Here is a 19,867-nt window from a genome sequence, read left to right on the forward strand (position 1 = left end):
TACTAAAGATATAATTATTTTATATTGAAAAAAATGCAAAAATCAAAACATTTTAATGGGACGGTTGGTCCTGCATTTCAGCAACTAACTTTTCAATGTTTGGTTATATTTGAGAACGCTGCATCCTTGGGTCACATTCTACTTTCCCCAAGTGATTTCTGTTTTTATGTTTTAGGTACACAAGATCTGAGAAAGCTTTTAAACATAAATAAATATGTGGTCGGGAAGGGGAGTAAAACCACAAAGGCCTCTCATATCTTCATAGCCTCTCTGTCACATGTAATTCATTTGTTTTATAGTATCTCTCATACCAGTGCAGGGTGTTGGAACATTTTACAGGGGACTAAAAGGTGTATTATTCACATCATCCACACTGGTAGGCATTTTCTAAGAATGCTTGGTGTGGAGAAGCACAAACTCAGGATCCTAAACATAACACAGTGGTTAGCGTGGAGTTTAATAATAAGAATGTATTTCTACCCAAGCAAACCTTTTTTAGCAGCATAAGGATAATAAAAGACTGGGGGAAAAACAAACTTTCTAATTCATGCCATGCAGTTAGCAAGCAGCTATTTGATGGCAGTTCATAGCTCACTGTGCTAGATTACGATTGTCACTTATGAACTATACAGTAACAAAAGAATCTCTGTGACAAAAGCAGTAACCCACTGTGCTACCCACATAAAATACTTTTCTTTTCATGATACTCGTTCTTTGCAGCAAGCATATTAACCATTTGCGCTACCTTAGATGAGTCAAAACTGTCACTAAACAAAATTCCAACCTCTTTCTAGCCGGTACATTAATCACCAGTTAGCATGAAGCTTTTATTTTTGCCAAAAAGCTGAAGGAACTTTGCAGTGCTTTTAAAACTGCTGCACAAAATGAAGTAAGAAATATAACAACACGCACGTGTTTCTGTGCAAAGGCCCAAGCTGGAGAAGTGCCTTCCTGCCCTCCCAGGCCTGCAGACCCACTGGGAATGTGTCGCGGACTCATGAGGGTCCGCAGCCCACAGGTTGGGAACCACTGTCCTAGATGGTTCATTGATGTTACAGGTTCAGCAAGGACAATTCTAAACAAGACTGCAGAGGGGAGGGGATCGTTAAAGGTAGATGAATTTAAGGTATATGTTAGGTTTAATTTAACTTACATTGATTACAGGTAGAGTTGGGGGTTTAAATTATTTAAAAAGATGTAAATTAATCAAAAGATAACAGTAGGGCTAGATTAATTTAATAATTTCATTAAAATTACATTTAAATAATTAAGGGCTAGGGTTAACATTAGGATTAGTTTAGAGTTAGTAATTGAATGAATTTTTATTTTATTGTATTTGATTTGATTTAGGGTTACAATGGATAAAAGTTTAGGTCTAAAGTTAGAATTCAGATAAAGTTATGATTACTCATTTTATGCTTTATTTTGATTTATTTCTATGGTTACACTTAGATTTAATTCAAGGATAATTAAAACATTTCACTAAATGGAATTTAATTTAATGAAAGGTTGATGTACATGTAGGGCATATTGGTGGCACTGAAGAAGTTGTGAATGCTATTTAAAAATCTATTTGTTGATGTAGTTGTAGTCGAGGCAGTGACAGTACCATGAGATAATGATCCCAGGGCTAGTAACATACAATAGTCTCAATCCATAACAGCGAAATGGGCCCCACAATTTCAGTGATTCATTACAATGTCTACCTTCTTGTGGGTGTGCTTTCAATGTATACCTGCCTATATTAATGACTGCCAAGCCAGGCTGCTGTTAAAATAAACAATACAATATTAGAACAACTACAAGAAATTGGATAGTGGAATAACATTGTCTTCTTTGAGTGACTAGTGGTTAAAGAGTTCATGTGTTGCCTCAGGGCATTGTGACCTACCACACACCCTGATTGTAAAAAAAAAATATTTATTGACTGTGATGATCAGATGGTGGTAGTTTATTGATACTCAGTTACATGCTCCTCTGCTGACCTTCCTCTGTGTTTGGCTGTTCGGGACACAAGGATAATGGCTACTGATATAACCTGTAGACATCCTGGGATCCATGAAGGTCACTCAGTCCACCATCACTGTTTAACTACAAGAAAACAGAAGTCCTTTTGATGTTATCTATCCTCATTGTATACAAAATACAGGAAAAGTAATAATTGCAGGCTTGAATATGAAGCCAGGCATCGTCTTGTGGCTTTGGTGGAGCATTAAAAATGAGGCAGTAGTTTTTTGTAGCAGTTTAAACAAAGCAGCAGTCCATTCTCGCTGGTGAAAGCGTCATAAAAAGGTCAGCAAGCCAGCTCACTGAGTGCATCTAGAGTATATATAGCTTCAGTTATCCAAAGACTGTGTGGGAATGCCCCTTTCTGTGTTGGGTACTTAAAGAAGGAATTGAAGCTAGACTTGATATAACCTTTGTTACAATGTAGTGTGAACCGGCTGTTGAATGAAACCTACATTGTTAGTGAAAATAATGCAAAAGTCAGGAACAGTTCCATTGCATTCTTTAGGTCAGTAGACTAACTGAGACTGATCATATATTATGCAGCATAAATCAGTTCCATATTGCGTCTTCTGGCCATCTCTGGAAAAAGATACTCTTTAATTGTAGTTCCAAAGTCTTGTATTAGGGAAGAAGACATAGACATCAACTGTTACATATTGCGCTAAATCATACATCTTATCTTTATATGGAGAACTTTAAAAAAGAATACGGGTAGGGAAATGACTATGATGTCACAGTGACCGACTGCAAGGCTCCTGGGCTCTTATGCAGATTAACAAACAACCTTGAGCATCTGGGAATAGTGCAGAGCTGCTGACTGCAGCAACTGACAGGTGCATCCTTAGTAGGGAGAAGTTGTGCGCACTGGAGGCCAACCGTCACAGGGAAAGACAGGTTGGCAGTGATCAAGGCCTGTTTGCGAACCCACCGGTGCCCACAGCTATAATAGGAATAGTGGTGGAAGCCGAGAGCAAGGAGAGGGCATTTGCACAGGGCCATATGCTGAGCTCACAAGGCCCTGATGTGGAAGATGACAAGATGCAGCAGGAGGATTCTTAGGCTGGAAACAGGAGGCCAAAAGAAGAAAAGAGAGACTCTCTCAGGAAAACATCTGGAGCCGGAATGCACACAAAGCCAGTGAGTGGTGCGTAATCTACAGCCTCTAATGGGTGATGTCGCAATTCTTGACTGTAATTAGGGGCATATAAAGTGAAGTGGAGGGCCGAAGAAAGAAAACTGAAGTGGAAGGCCTGACCTCATTCTGGGTGGACAGCAGCTTAAAGGGTAAAATATCTCAGACAGTCATTTTATATTATGTAAACCACAAAACAACTGGCTTTCGCTCAGCATAGACCCAATTGTATATACATATTTCTTGGAATTGGGTAATTCACATGCTTTCTAAGAGGCAAGCACAGAAAAAGATCTCTGGGATAGAAGGCAACATGGACGCTCACTATGTGGAGATAAAGCAACTCAACCCTCCCCTCAAGGACAACATGGCGTTCGCTAAAGCTGATCTCTTATCTAGATCACAAGCATTCAAACCGAAATTGAGAGAGGAAATTAAACCCAACCTTATGAAACGACTCTCTGATCTAAATGCTGAGCTAAGCACCAAAATAAGCACTCTAAGGACAGATATACACTTAGAGGCCTCAAGTGTCCTAGACATAGAAGCAAAGATGGAGAACATAGAAACTACAGATAACTTGCTCACAACGCAAATCGAAATTCTGCAAATGCAGATTGAAGCTGTGATTTTCAAACATGTGTACATTGATAACCGGGCATGCTGGAATAATATACATAAGGGACCTGCAAAAGGGAGCTGAAGATAATGATTGAGAAGTTTTCCTGGATGGAATGTTTGTAGAGCTCAAAGAAGAGGAAACACCTAAAACATCTTTGTAAAGAGGAGATAGAGTTGGACTCAAAATTAAAAACAGAAGAATTTAGAAGACTGAGAGACATAGCGATGAAATTCCACAGATTAAAGAAAAATAAGGGCTACTGCATGCAGTATACAATATATAGACAGTCACCAGCATACCCTACAAATGCTCCTTCTACCAAAACATTGCCCCACAACATTGATGAAAAGACAACAATTCCACCTTATCCGTAGGAAATTCAAACAAGACTAAATCCACTACCAATGAGTGGAACCATTTGGCATTTGCTTTAACTTAAAAAACAAGGAGCACCATTTCACATACAAAATATGAAACTGCACAAATTGTGGATATCAAGTTCAATGATGATTAGCAAGACACAAGCAGCAACTCTGGTGCCTTAGAATCGTGCTCAGTGAGAAGCAACACACTGATACCATGGACTACCCCGAAAGCCCAATGCCCACAAGAGAAGTGAAGACAAGCAAGTAGCAACAAGGTAAGTCCACAAAAAAATCTTCAAATATAATTAATCCGTGATGCCTCTTGTGATCAGAAATTGCATGGAGGAGGGTATCGGGGGCATAGTTTATATTTATATACCTTATATTTAAAGGTCACATCCTCTGAAGAGGACAGATTTTCCTCTAGTGCCTAGTTCTTAACAACACATTATCAGATAGAGGAACTTGGCCGCCAGGGAGCTCCAAGGACCCACAATATATCCAACATATTGGAGGTCCAAAATGATTGGTTCAAAAGCAAGTCTCTCAATGAGTCTCTCAATTGAGTCTCTCAATGGGGAAAGAACTTGCATTAGTTGTGGATGGTGTACTCCACACTATTTGTTACATGTACCCATGAAGGTTAAGCCATGTTTAGTTCTTATGCTCTGAGAATATAAGGTGGAAGGGGAGGCAAACCCAAACCCAGAAGGTTACATCTGTCCTATTGCCTAGTAATTATTACACAGAAAGTGGCCTATGGATAAGATTAATTAGGTTTTCTGGGCAAATACATCTGCACATGTAAACCTAAATGCACAAAATGGTAAAGATAATACATCTAAATCCTAAGAGCTGAAACTCAGTGAACAAATTGGTTAGGTTATAGTGCTCCCTATGAGAAGAAAAATACAACATATTAACACTAGAGAAAATGCATCTTACATGCCACAACAGAGCCACACTCAAACATAAATACTACCATCTTCTCTTTCAATCATCAGCCTAGGCAAAGCATAATGCTGTAGCCATTTTTTCACACATCACTAGTCTTCACACCTTAAAACAGCAATAAAGATAAAGAGGCAGTTATCTCCTGGTGTTGGGTATAATCCAAAACCGACAGCTCAAAATTGCAACCGTTTATGCTCCAAACGCAGGACAAACCAATTTCCCAATTGCCTTTAAATACCCTGACAGGATTTGCTAAAAGGGATATAATGATGAAAGGGGACTTAAATTTGTGTGAATCAGAGAATGATAGATCTGGCTGCCAAACTACTCACCCCCTCTATGAAACTCAAAAAGGCAGTAGGGGAATTAAGCTTTGATGATCAATGGAGAGAGCTGAACACCAACCATAGAGATAATACATTCTTCTCCCATGTGCACTCCATTTCCGAGAATCAATTATATATTCGCTAATAGCAAGCTAAAGATGGAGGTTCATGATGCTACCATACACTTAATCACTCTGACCATGCCCTGGTAGAAATCACATTTCGTTGCACCTCCAAAACACATAGGCCCTCATTACAACCCTGGCGGTAAATCCCGCTTTCCGCCGCGCAGAAGACCGCCAACATACCGTTGTGGCGGTGATATTCCGCTACAGGTATTACAACTCACAGCTCGGAATCCGCCACAATACAGACACCCACACAACTCCACCACACCAAAGGTCAGTGATAAACTGGTGATAGCAAAACCCACACCGTCACGCCAACAAGAATACGCCCACACTATCACGACCCACCAATCTACGCGGCGGTCTTTCAACCGCGGTAATCCATTGGCGGTACACACCGCTGCGCTCAAAATACACACACATTTACAAAACACAACCACATTGGACAATCAAAATACACACACCTGATACACATACACACACCACACCCACACACCCAATCCAATATAAAGCATACACCCACATCACCCACAAACCCTTACAACCAAAAATTTGAAAGAAGGCCAGAGAGAGAGATTAGCTAACACAACACCAGCATCCACAGACACACAACACCATCACTTATACAACATCCACGCACCTCAAACAACACACACCAACACATCCCCTCACACATCACAACAGACAGCACCTCACACATCACCCACACCACATCATCGCACCTCAAAGACACCCCAGGTTTTCAGAGGAGGAGCTCAGGGTCATGGTGGAGGAAATCATCCGGGTAGAGCCACAGCTATTCGGATCACAGGTGCAGCAGACATCCATTGCTAGGAAGATGGAGCTATGGCGGAGCATCGTCGACAGGGTCAACGCAGTGGCACAGCATCCAAGAACACGGGATGACATCAGAAAGAGGCGGAATGACCTACGGTGGAAGGTACGTTCCATGGTATCCAGACACCAGATTGCTGTACAGAGGACTGGCGGTGGACCCCCACCTCCTTCCCCACAACAACATGGGAGGAGCAAGTCTTGGCGATCATCCATCCTGAGGGCCTTGCAGGAGTAGCAGGAGGACTGGACTCTGGTAAGGCAAATCTTTACTACTAAATCCCCCCCCCCACCCTACCTGCATGCATCACATACTCCCACCCTCACCCTCACACCCATCACCCCAATACCCCACAGATACCCCACTACCACAACCCACACATCCCAAAGCCAAGCCCTGCATGTAACACCAATGCATGGACACCCCTCACCAAAGCATGTCCAGTAGAGACTCACTCATGCCCCAAAATCACCAATCACACAAGGGCCACGGCAATAATGCAAGCACAGGAGTAGAGGTTAACTCACCCATTGCACAAGATGGCACACATAGATACTAAGATTATGCATTTACACCCCAACAGGACCCATACCCAACGTCACCGGACAGGAGGTGCCAGACATATCCAGTCCCCCCACAGAGGAGGCCCACAGTGATGACAGCAGCTCTGCACGCCTGTATCAAGATGACCAGCCCGGTCCATCAGGGATCTCGGGAGAGTCGGTTCCCCTGATACAGTCCCAAACCACCACAGAGCCTCCCCCCTCAGGAAACACCAGCACAGCACCCACCCAGCGGGCCCATCCCTCTGTCCCCAGGACATGTCAATCAGCAGTGTGTGCACCACTACAGGGACCCCAGGCAAACCCACCAACCCAAGAAAATCAGGGACCTGGGGTAAGTGGCAGTGGGCACACAGATCAGGGGACAGGGGCACAGGATAACAGGGAAACTGGGAGGACTGCTGTGCGACAGGGGGAGGACAGGCCCAGGGAACCGACACTCCACCAGGCACTCTCCAACATCTTGGGAGCATACCACCATTCCCAGGAGACCATGGGCACGGTACTGGCCAAGTTTCAGGAGACCCAGCAGCTGCATCAGGATCACTACCTGGGGATCAGGGAGGACTTGAAGTCCATTAACACCACCCTGGTCACCATTGCAGGGGTGCTGGCAGACCTTGTCAACACCATGAGGGACATAGTGGCACACCAACGGGCCCCTGACACTAGCCTGGACGATGAACAGCCCTCCACCTCTGCCGGCGCTAGTGGACAGGAGGACCCGCCACAGGACCAACAGGCCACCAGCACCCCACCCCCTGCAGGAGGAGAACCAGCCCGCAAACGGTCCCTGAAATCCAGGAACAAGACAGAGAACATTGCCAAGACCCCCGCCAGGAAATAAGACCCCCCCTGAATGTCACCCTTCTGTCCCACTTTGTCACCCTGCCCACCTTAAACTGCCATTGCTCCACTTCCTATTCCCCATTGGACAATGCACCTGTGATGCAAATAGACTGGACTCTGCTATGGACATTCCTCCACCATCACCTCAGCCCATGTCACAAGCCCCTCCACTTATTTGCACAGAAATAAACACCCTTGAATCACAAAACAATCTGGAGTCAGTCTGTGCTTTCACAAATGTGTAATTGCAAAACCTCTGGAATATAGCAATGTCAATGTACTTGTTCACATCCCAATGTTACACAGCTGTAGGCCAGCAGTAAACATAGCAGAGGGCACAGATAGTGACCCAGATCTGTGAAATGGAAAGGCAAAGTAACAAGTCAGGGTCCATACACAGAGTGAAAAAGGCAGACTTATGCTAGCTCCAACAATAGTATGAGATGTGGGAAGCAGTTCCATCTTCTTACCTGTGTCTCACTGGAAGTATTGCATGATGTTGTTTCGGTTGTCTACAACTTCTTCTTCTGCCTCCTCTTCTTCAATGTCCACGGGCTCCACAGCTGCCACAAGACCACCATCAGGCCCATCCTCCTGCAGAAAAGGCACCTGGCATCGCAAAGCCAGGTTGTGCAACATACAGCAGGCCACGATTATCTGGCACACCTTCTTCAGTGAGTAGTATAGGGATCCACCTGTAAGATGGATGCACCGGAATCTGGCCTTCAGGAGGCCGAAGGTGCGTTCGTTATCCTCCTAGTTCGACCATATGCCTCATTGTAGCGTTCCTCTGCCCTTGTCTAGGGATTCCTCACTGGGGTCAGTAGCCATGACAGGTTGGGGTAACCAGAGTCACCTGCAAATATCGAGGGACAACTGTTAGACATCCTCCAAACATTAGGGAATCTCCCATACCCAGACCCCAAATGAAACTGTGTGGGGACTTTGGGCTCACCTATTAGCCACACACGGTGCCTCTGGAGTTGCCCCATCACATAAGGGATGCTCCTATTCCTCAAAATGTAAGCGTCATTCACTGAGCCAGGATACTTGGCATTCACTTGGGAGATGTACTGGTCTGCCAAACACACCATCTGCACATTCATTTAATGGTAGCTTTTGTGGTTTTTGTACACCTGTTCATTCCTGCGGGGGTGAGGGGGGGTGGGGGCAAATGCCACATGTGTACCATCAATGGCACCAATGATGTTGGGGATATGTCCCAGGGCATAGAAGTCACCTTTCACTGTTGGCAAATCCTCCGCTTGAGGGAAAACGATGTAGCTGGGCATGTGTTTCAGCAGGGCAGACAACACTCTGGACAACACTTTAGAGAACATTGGCTAGGACATCCCTGATGCCATGGCCACTGTTGTTTGAAAAGACCCACTGCCCAGGAAATGGAGTACAAACAGAACCTGCACTAGAGGGGGGATTCCTGTGGGTTGGCGGATAGCTGACATCAGGTCTGGCTCCAACTGGGCACACAGTTCCTAGATTGTTGCACAATCAAGTCTGTAAGTGATAATGATGTGTCTCTCTTCCATTGTCGACAGGTCCACCATGGGTCTGTACACCGGAGGCTACCGCCATCTCATCACATGCCCCAGCAGACGTGCCCTATGGATGAGAACAGTGAGCAGAGGGTCATCCAAAACTTAGGTACCACAATGTGTTTTTTCCAAAAATGTTAGAAAATCGCAATGTGCCTTTATCTGTCCATATTCCTGGCCTAAATAGGTGTGACACAGTTTTCTTGCCTGCCATGTGGCCCCCTGAAATGGCGGCTGCCTGACCTGTAAGGTGGGACAAGGGGAAATGAGGTAATTGCACTGGCGTTGTACACCGTCGCGGTAGGCGGTTGAACACCGCGGCGCAATTCAGCATTGGTTAACATTGGGCCCTATGGGTCCCAGGAGCCAATGGCGATGTATGCCGGCGGTGACGGTACGCACCGCCGCGGCCGCCATTTTCTAACTGTTCCCTCACTTGATACCTGACCTTCGACAGGAGAGGACCTACACTGCAAGTGCTGCTGTGACCTGTATCTGGAAGCAACGATGGCTACAGTGTCTGGGGAAAGGGCCACTGCCTTCACTTCGGAGGAGTTGGACAAACTGGTGGATGGGGTCCTCCCCCAGTACACGCAACTGTACGGTCCTCCAGACAAACAGGTGAGTACACTGTGAGCATGGTGGATGGCACATGATTGTATGGAGTGTCGTGGATGGAAGAGGGTGGGGTGGGGGACAGGCCAGCATGTCAGGATAGTGTGTGTGTATGTATGTCTGGCCCAGGGTGGGAGGTGTTTAGGCAATGCGTGAGATTAAATGTACGGGATAGTAACATCCATTCTAACTTCACTTTTCCTCTAGGTCAGTGCCCACCAGAAGAAGGGTATTTGGCATGCCATTGCCAAGGACATCCGGACCCTGGGGGTCTACCATAGACGGAGCACCCACTCCCGGAAAAGATGGGAGGACCTGCGCCACTGGAGCAAGAAGACGGCGGAGGCCCAGCTGGGGGTGGCCTCCCAACGTGGAAGGGGTGCCCTTCGCACCATGACCCCCCTGATGTACCGGATCCTGGCGGTGGCCTATCCAGAGTTGTATGGGCACTTGAGGGCATCACAGCAGCCACAAGGGGGTGAGTACACTCTCATTCAGCTGAGTCTGCACGCTTTACGAGGTGTCTGGCTGGGGGAAGTGGGCTGTGGGTTCCCCTAGGCCAGGACGAACTTGGTAGGGTAGGTCCCTTGTTAGGCAGGCTCTGTGGCACCCCAACCACACTAGTGGTAATAGCCATCTACACCTAGTCAGGCTCCTGTGGGTTCCAGGTGTGCAGCAATTGGGCTTAGGCATCGTCCCCCATGGGCATGTGATTATCCTAAGAACTGTTAGTGCATGGCTTAGTGCACAGGGCTGCTCCCTGTGTGTTGTGTCCGCCAACAGTAGTGGTGTTGCATGTACTGAACATGTGTTTCTTCTATCTTTCCCCCCCTTTTTGTTTTGTCACCCTGTTCTTGTGTGCATTAGCATCATCTGGCGGAGGAGCAGTGGCACTGGAGCAGGAGGGAGCTGCATCCCACATGGCCCTGGAGGGTGAAGTAACGGAGTCTGAAGCCACCAGTGGGACGGAGGGCGAGGGGAGCTCCACGACAGGGACAGGAGCATACACCAGCGACTCCTCCTCTGATGGGAGCTCCTTTGCGGTGGCGGGCACCTCTGTGCCCACCGCATCAACAGGTACAGCCGCCACCCCCCTTACCAGCACCGCCCTCCCAGCAGCCCCTCAGCGTGTGTCTCATGCCCGCTCACCCAGGAGGGTGGGCATCTCCTTTGCCCCAGGCACCTCAGCCCCTGCCCCTGTCAGCCCTGCTGCCCTCAGTGAGGAGGCTATTGACCTCCTGAGATCCCTCACTGTTGGGCAATCTACTATTTTGAATGCCATCCAGGGTGTTGAGAGGCATTTGCAACAAACAAATGCATACCTGGAGGGCATTCATTCTGGGCAGGTGGCCCAAGAGAGAGCATTTCAGGCTCTGGCCTCAGCACTGATGGCAGCCATTGTCCCTGTGTCCAGCCTCCCCCCTACAACTTCCTCCACACAGACCCAATACCCTGTACGTCAGCCTATCCCAAGCACACCATCAGACCAGCATGCACACTCATCAACACACAAGAGTGGACATGGCACACATAAGCACCACACATCCCACAGGCACTCACACAAGCACCATCCCCATGCAGACACAGCAACATCCACTGCGTCCCCCTCCTCCACGTCCTCCTCCTCCCTCCCAGTCTCATCTCCACTCACACCTGCATGCACTACATCCTCAGCCATTACCTCCATCACCAGCACGCCCATCACCACCCACCGCTCACGTGCAATCGCCACCCCACTACCATTCACACATCCCTACTGTCCTCTCCCAGTGTGTCTGTGAGCCCTCCTCCCAAAGTACACAAATGCAGGCACACACCCAACCAACAGCAATCCACCTCACAACAGCCTCCGGCCCATACACCTTTACCCAAATTCAGCAAACGTACACCTCCTACAACCACTACCTCTTCCTCCACTCCCAAACCCCCTTCATCTTCCCTTCCCAGTGTGTCTAAAAAACTTTTCCTCGCTAACTTTGACCTCTTCCCTACACCTCCCCCCCGTCCTTCCCTTAGGGCCAGGCTTTCCAGGTCCCAGCCCAGCACCTCAGCCACCAAATCCCCAGGCACAGTGGTGCCAGCAACTGCGGTCTCATCGACTGCGCCACCCATCGGGGCTGCCAGTGTGCCACCTAGCGAGGCCAAGGACATTCCGCCACCTGCCAATGTGAAGAAGGTGCCCGCATCCCGGAGGGAGAAGCCACACCTACCAGCAAGCAAGGGTGCCTCAAAAGCAAAAGGGGACAGTGGCAAGACACCAGAGGCAACATCAAAGGTGGGGAAGGGACAAAAGCCGAAGAGCAGGTCAGGATAGGGCTTGGTAGCTCCGACTGAGGGACTAGAGTCTCCCCTTCTGTCAACCACTACACCAACCTGTACGGCGGTGGACACCGCCACCTGCACCACCAGCAGCACCGCCACCTGCACGTCTGCTGCCTCAGCAACAGTCTCCAGCATCATCCCCAGTGGGCAGCCGTCCGAGGCTGCAGGAGACATCCTGATGTGTTCCTCAAATGGTGCTGACACATGCACCACCTTCAGCACCTCCGCCACGGACACCGCTGCAAGCACCGCCACCAGCCCGCGACGTGCTCAGACAGTGCCACCACAGCTGACATGGCTATCATCCCCAGTGGGCAGCCGTCCGAGGCGGGAGGAAACTTCCTGGACCCTGCCCAGCTTCCATGAGGCATGACTCTCATCACTGTTTGCACCTGCATGCGAAGCCGCAGCAGGGTGGGGTATGTCTCTGCCTCCATGGCGTATCATGCTACCTGTTCCTAGGCAATCTTGTGGCACACACACCCATGTGAGGTAATGGGACCAGCCACACTGCATGTGAAGCACTCTGGGCACAAAGCCCTCTCCAGAACCAGTGGAGATTCACATCCACTACCTCAGTCCTTGGCAGGAGGAAGCACTCTGGGCACAAAGCCCCTCCAGAACCAGTGGAGATTCACATCCACTACCTCAATCCTTGGCAGGATGAAACACTCTGGGCACAAAGCCCCCTCCAGAACCAGTGGAGATTCACATCCACTATGTCAGTCCTTGGCAGGATGAAGCACTCTTGGCACAAAGCCCCATCCAGAACCAGTGGAGAAAAGCATCCACTTGAGAGACTGTGGCTTTGCACTCCCCAGGATAGAGCAGTGGGCAAACCACCCACTGGAAAGACTTGAGAGACTGTGGCTTTACACTCCCCAGGATAGAGCAGTGGGCAAACCACCCACAGGAAAGACTTGAGAGACTGTGGCTTTGCACTCCCCAGGAGCAAACCACCCACTGAAGAGACTTGAGAGACTGTAGCTTTGCACCGCCCATGATAGAGCAGTGGGCAAACCACCCACTGGATAGACTTGAGAGACTGTGGCTTTGCACTCCCCAGGATACAGCAGTGGGCATGGAGCCCCTTTGTGCAGCAGTGGCGTCGTGCGTTCATCTGGTTGAGGTGCCCCCCCTCGCCCTCCCCTGAGGTGCCTGTTTCATTTCGATCTGATGCCCCTGCAGTGTTCTCTCCATTTCGAGTCAGGTATCTTGTGTGGGCTTCGCCCATGCATTTTGGGATCAGTGGTCCACGGACAATGATTGGAACACTATCCGGAATTGTGTAGTTGGTGTACATATCTGATTTTTATTGATTACACTCGTTACAAACATTTCCTTTTGTCCTTGCGTTCTTCCAGGGGGTGAGAGGGTGTAGATGTAATGTTGCTGCATGTATTTGTGTGTATGGTGTTGTGGGTGAGGTTGGGGGTGGGGGCATTGCGTGTTGCGTGTGTGTGTCACTCTCTTTTCCCTCCCACCCTGCCCTGTGTTGTAGGTGCAGTACTCACTGTGGTCGTCGACGGCGTCTGTCCTGCTCCTGATACAGAAGGAGGAAGACCAGCATGGGCAGGACATGTAGTTCGGGCTCCATGGCATCCTGGTTCCTCGGTGGGTGTCGAGAGGTGAGTGGTTTCCCTTCTGTGTACTGTTTCTGCCGTGCTTTTGATAGCGTTGGTTCCGCCCCGGAAAAGGTGGCGGATATGCGTGTTGTAATACAGTGGGCAGAACCTTGTGTTCCACCTGTCTGTTGGTGGTTACCGCTGCGGTGTTTGTTTCTACCGCCATGGCAGTCGGAGTGTTAAAGCGGCTGTATATGTTGGCGGTTTCCGCCATGGTCGTGATTAAAACAATTTTTCCGCCGGCCTGTTGGCGGTATTACCGCTGCTTTAACACTGACCGCCAGGGTTGAAATGAGGGCCATAGTTTGGGAACTCAGACAGTAAATCTGGCAAATGCTTGAGTCCTTGCTGTGGCAGCCACGCTCTCGCCTTGCATGGAATGTGGCAGAAGCTGAGGCGCATTTGCGAGGGAGGACAAAACACTGGTGGCTGACGGTGCAGAGGAGGTGCTGGTTCTCTGTGCACTACTAAAAGAAAATAACTTTTTGTTTGCTAAACTCACTGTGTCGATTCGAACCCACTCATGCAAAGCTCAGGAAACTTGAGAAGTGGAAACTAGTTCCAATAGAGTTCCAGAAAAACTGATGCGGTTTCTGAAGCAAGAATACGCCATACAAGAGAAATTTGGAGGATGAGTTGAAGCCGTATGAGGTTATTAAAGATGAGTTATGATGGGATTCTCAGGAGAAGCGATGAGTTGGTGGTGCCCTCAAAACTTAGGGAAGAGGTTTTAAGGTATGCATATGAAGGGCACATTGTGATGAGTACAATTAAAAGAAGCATCAAGAAGGATTTTTGGTGACTGCGTCTGGACTGCGATGCAGAGGGCATGGTATGATAGTGTGTGAGTTTTGCCTGGAGTGATAAGTCGCAATAGGTAATGTCATATCCCTTTCAAGTTATTAAGAGTGGCGGGCCCTGGGAAAAAGTTGCTTTAAATATTATGGGGCCTTTTGCTATACTGGGCTCAGGAGCTATATTTCAATTGATTGCTATTGACTCACTTTCACATTGGCCAGAAGTTATGTTTGTAAAACAAATTGAGACCAATAGTATTATTGAGGTTTTAGAGGAGGGTTTTGATAGGGAAGGTGTCCTGATGGAAATTGTTACACATAACGTGGTACATTTGGTGTCAAGGAGATGACACTGTTTTTGCAAAAACTCAAAATACATCACACAAGGATGTCTATTTATTACCGTCAGGGAAATGCTGTGGGGGGAGAGATGGAACAAGATATTGAAGGAAGGTTTGCAGTTAGCACTTGATGAAGATGGTGAACGGAGAAGGGCTGTGAAGAAACTAGTGTCGGCTTACAGAACCACACCTAACAGTATCACGGGTGATACACCATACAAATTAATGAGAGGAAGAAAGTTTTGTTATGCATTAGGGCCAGGATGGATGGAGAAACGTAACTGCAGAAAAGCTGAGGGTGAAGTGGGTGTGAAGTGTAAATCGTCTGTTCAACATGATTTGCAGCAATGAGATTGATGTAGGGTCAAGTTGGGACATTTTGTGAGAAAGGGGATCTTGCAGTTTTCGGGTCCTTTGCAAGTAAGTAAAGAGAATTAGGAGATCTGTGGCTGAATTGTCAGACGGTAATGTGTGGAATATGAAATAAAAAATTTAAATTACCTGGGTGCCTGCTGGTGCCAGGGGTTGGTTAAGAGTGTGGTAGATATAAATATGAAATGAATCTTGGAACGGGGAAAGCTTGTGAATGATAGGTTATCTAGGAGAGTGAAAAGAAGCCTAGAGTGGATGAAGGACTTTAACCAAGCTGACATGGTTAATAGTTTTGTTTTATTTGTCCCCTTAACAAAAAGCTTGTGAATCTATTGTTGGATGTATGGTTTTGCAATTAATGTGTTTTGTTTCCTTCTTGCTTTTTGTTTTTTTTAGTGGGGGAAGGTATGTGGTATCCGCGCTCTTTCCTCGCATGAAATGTAGAACGCAGCCGGTGCTGAGGTAAGAGTGCACAAGGGAGAAAGGGTGGTTGACAGCTGATGGTGCAGAGGAAGTGCAGGTTCTCCATGCACTTCTAGAAGAAAATAAAGGATTTCTTGCTAAACTTACTGTGTCATTTCACTTGCCCTTCAGGATTACCTCCTCACCCAGGTAGAATAATTTTTTCAGTTAAATGTGCATGGATCAGTGGTGGTATCATGTAATTGGGATGCCTTTAAGGTGGCCATAAGTGGGAGGCATAGAGCAGCCAGGTACAGACTTAGAACAATATAAAAACAGAAAAAGACATCTTAAAAGAAAAACTTTAAAAAGTGAACAAGCCCACAATTGTAACTGAAATGATCTCTCTAATGAAAGGAGATGGCTATGAAAACCAACTTAGGGCCTCATTCTGACTTTGGCGGGCGGCGGAGGCCTCCCGCCAAAGTACCGCCGTCAGAATACCGCTGCGTGATCAAAAGACCGCCGCGGTAATTCCGAGTTTCCCGCTGGGCTGGCGGGCGACCGCCAGAAGGCCGCCCGCCAGCCCAGCGGGAAACCCCCTTCCATGAGGATGCCGGCTCCGAATGAAGCCGGCGGAGTGGAAGGGGTGCGACGGGTGCAGTTGCACCCGTCGCGATTTTCAGTGTCTGCTTGGCAGACACTGAAAATCTTGGTGGGGCCCTGTTAGGAAGCCCCTGCAGTGCCCATGCCAGTGGCATGGGCACTGCAGGGGCCCCCAGACACCCGTTACCGCCAGCCAGGTTCTGGTGGTCAAAACCGCCAGAGCCAGGCTGGCGGTAAGGGGGTCGGAATCCCCATGGCGGCGCTGCCTGCAGCGCCACCATGGAGGATTCCCCAGAGCAGTGGGAAACCGGCGGGACACCGCCGGTTTTCCGTTTCTGACCGCAGCGGTACCGCCACGGTCAGAATGCCCATGGATGCACCGCCAGCCTGTTGGCGGTGCATCCGCGGTCGTTGGCCTGGCGGTAGTCTACCGCCAGGGTCAGAATGACCCCCTTAATGTCCTGGCCATAAAAAGGCACTGACTGGAAAAGCACACTGGAAGAGGATATGATGGCAGCCTTTAGGCACTTTATCCAGACCTTTATGCAACTGACAATTCCTGGGGGATGACTGTAGGAAATTGGGTTTTTGATTGAGTGGGTGAAAAATTTTCTCAAGCAACAACTACAGTCCAGTCAGGGTGATCCACAAAAGTCATAAATTAACTTGTGCTTATCCTTCTGGTAGCTTGGCACAAAAGCAGTCTGGCTTACCTTAGAGGCACTATGGTAAGTATTTATGCAGCACACAAAAAGTTTCTGAAGAACAAGGCAGTTGTCAAACAGCAGGGCCGTCTTCTGAGAAAAAGGGCAGGCCTCAGGCAGCAGGCCAGTCCTCTGGAGAACAAGACGATCCTTCTTCTGTAATGTCCACAGGTCCAGGAGTATACTGAAGAATGGATATTAGAGTCCTATTTTTATAGCTGGAGCTAGCTTTGATGTGGAAAAAGCTTCTGGAGTCTCCCCTCCCACAGATGGTCTGGAATTTCCTTTCTCCGTGCCCAGGCTCTCGGGGGCTTGGGGTGACAAAAGCCTGGTGTCACGTTTTTTTTTATAATTGTGCTGGGGACAGCCTTGTAAATGCAAGTGAGGCAGGGAACAGTGCTGCCCCTCCAATCCTGACAGGATGGTCCTCTCCCAGCTACACCCGGTTTCTGTTGTTCCCTGTCTGGGCTCAATATGCTTTGCTGATGAGGGAGCAATTAGCAGGCCCGGGCAGCTTAATACACCTATGAAGGCCTTAGAAAATTTTGGACAGGAAAATGGCAATTTTCAAAATGTAATCTAAAATCCGACTTTACAGTTAAGGAGGATTAAAAGTTCAATTAATTTGGCATTTCTACCCGCGCCCAATCAAAATGTAGCACTTATTAAATGTAATAAAGTACCCTAACGTTATTCTATGGGAGAGGGAGGCCTCAGAATAGTAGAAAATGAATTTAGGAGTTTTTCACTACCAGAACATGTAAAACTTAAAAGTATATGCCTAACTTTTTAAATACAATACACACTGCCCTATGTGCTGTTTAGGATCTACACTAGGGGTAAATAATATGTATAAAAAAGGAAGATTTGGGGGCCTGGCAAAAGGCTTATTTTGCCAGTTCAAATTGGCATGCAGGCTGCAATGGCAGTCCTGAGACATGCTTTAAAGGGCTACTTAAGAGGGTGGCACAATAAGTGTTGCAGGCCCATTAGAAGCATTATTTACAGGTCATAGGCATATCTTGTAACACTTTACCACTTATAAGAAAATGAAGTGTGCTAATTGGGTATAGGTAAATTTTACCATGTTAAGAAGAGTGAGCACAAGCACTTTAGCACTGATTAGCACTAAAGCCAACAAAAATGAAATTCTGAAAACAGCAGGTGTGAAACGCAAAATGTTTGGGAGTGACCCTGCAGAGAGGGCCAAATCCAATAAGGGTCAATTTACATATATATATACTTTTTCCAAAATAACTTTGGATCTGAGAGAGGTACTTGCCACCTCAATCACACAAATGGAGGTTATACCTGCTATTACATTTTTAAAACCAAGCAAAGGACCTGGCTCTGATATCTTCATGGTATATTTTTATAAGACTCTCACCTCTAAGTTAGCCCCTCATTTAGTGACTGTTAACAATAGGAATGCAAAAGAAGGCAAGGTCATAGCCTCAGTACGAGGTCACGTTAACTCTAATTCCAAAATCAGGGTAAAGAAGAACCCTAAGCTCTGTGCCTCCTATAAGCCTATTGCACTATTAAATGTTGATGTTAAGTTGTGCACAAAAATCTTGGCAACAAGACTTGAAGCCCTGATGCCTAGCATTGAATATCCATATCAATATGGCTTCAATGGGGATTGACAGCAACAAGGCAACATACACTTGATTGAGAAAGCTAAAAACAAATGATTCCCAGCAAATTTAATATGTTTAGGCGGTTCCACCCCCATGCAAAGGTTGGCGGAGACGGGGTGCCCTTAGCATGGGCGGTGCAGGAGCCTAAGCCTAAATTACAGGCAGTGAAAAGTGCGACGGGTGCTGTTGCAGCCGACGCACTGCATTGTTGCCGCCGGCTCAATTATAAGTCAGCGTCAATGTTGTGGGTAGCTCTCCGTTGGGCCAGCAGGCGAAAATCCTGTTTCTGCCCACTGGCCCAGCGGGAAACTCATAATAGGGCCAGTGGGGTGAAGACGGAACTGGCGGTCTTCCGACCTAACGAGTTTGGCGTGCAGCCTCCGCCACCCACCAAACTTGCAATGAGGCCCTACATTTTTTGCGACAAATATCAAAAGGACAAAAAAGTTAAGGTTAATGTCATAAAGTTTTGTCAGGATACCTACAATATGTCACTGTTTGTGGATTATGAGGGTCATTACGACTTTGGCGGACAGAAAAGCTCGTCTACCGAAGTCCCGACGGGTAGGTTGCTGCCAGTGCGGCCGCCTCCCTGCTGGCCCAATTACAAATTTCCTGTTGGGTCAGCAGGCAGAAACTCTGTTGGCCCAGTAGGAAACGGCCTACAGCATTGTTGCCAGCTCCTAATAGAGCCGGCGGCAATGCTGTAGCGCGTAGGGTGCACCAACACCTGTCGCAAACTTCATTGTCTGTAAAGCAGACAGTGAACTTTGTGACGGTGCTGGCCAGGGGGGCCCCTGCACTGCCCATGGTAAATACATGGGCAGTGCAGGCCCCCCGGGGCACCCTGCACCCCGTCTCCGCCAACCTTTTCATGGGGGTGCTACCACCATGAAACTGCTGGCGGAGAGGGGGTCGTAATCCCTCCAGGGTCGTAATGCAGCTATGCCCTGGTGGATTAGGACCGCCAGCACCGCCAGACCATCCTGTGGAGGGAAACTGGCAGTCCTGGCGGTTCAACCGGTTGTAATGTGGCGGTCACACTGCCACCGTGACCCTGTAGATCTGACCTCAGTGATTCAAAGACAGACTCAGTGAGTGGTACA

The 19,867-nt window shown here is 47.8% G+C and overlaps 1 protein-coding gene across 1 annotated transcript in view; it reads right to left on the reverse strand.

Moving 5' to 3' along the window:
• PIK3CG (phosphatidylinositol-4,5-bisphosphate 3-kinase catalytic subunit gamma) overlaps positions 1 to 19,867 on the reverse strand; it is a 271,650-nt gene that overhangs the window by 37,900 nt on the left and 213,883 nt on the right. The window lies entirely within an intron of this gene.

Source organism: Pleurodeles waltl, chromosome 4_1 (assembly GCF_031143425.1).
Source record: "Pleurodeles waltl isolate 20211129_DDA chromosome 4_1, aPleWal1.hap1.20221129, whole genome shotgun sequence".
Classification (NCBI taxonomy): Eukaryota; Metazoa; Chordata; class Amphibia; order Caudata; family Salamandridae; genus Pleurodeles; species Pleurodeles waltl.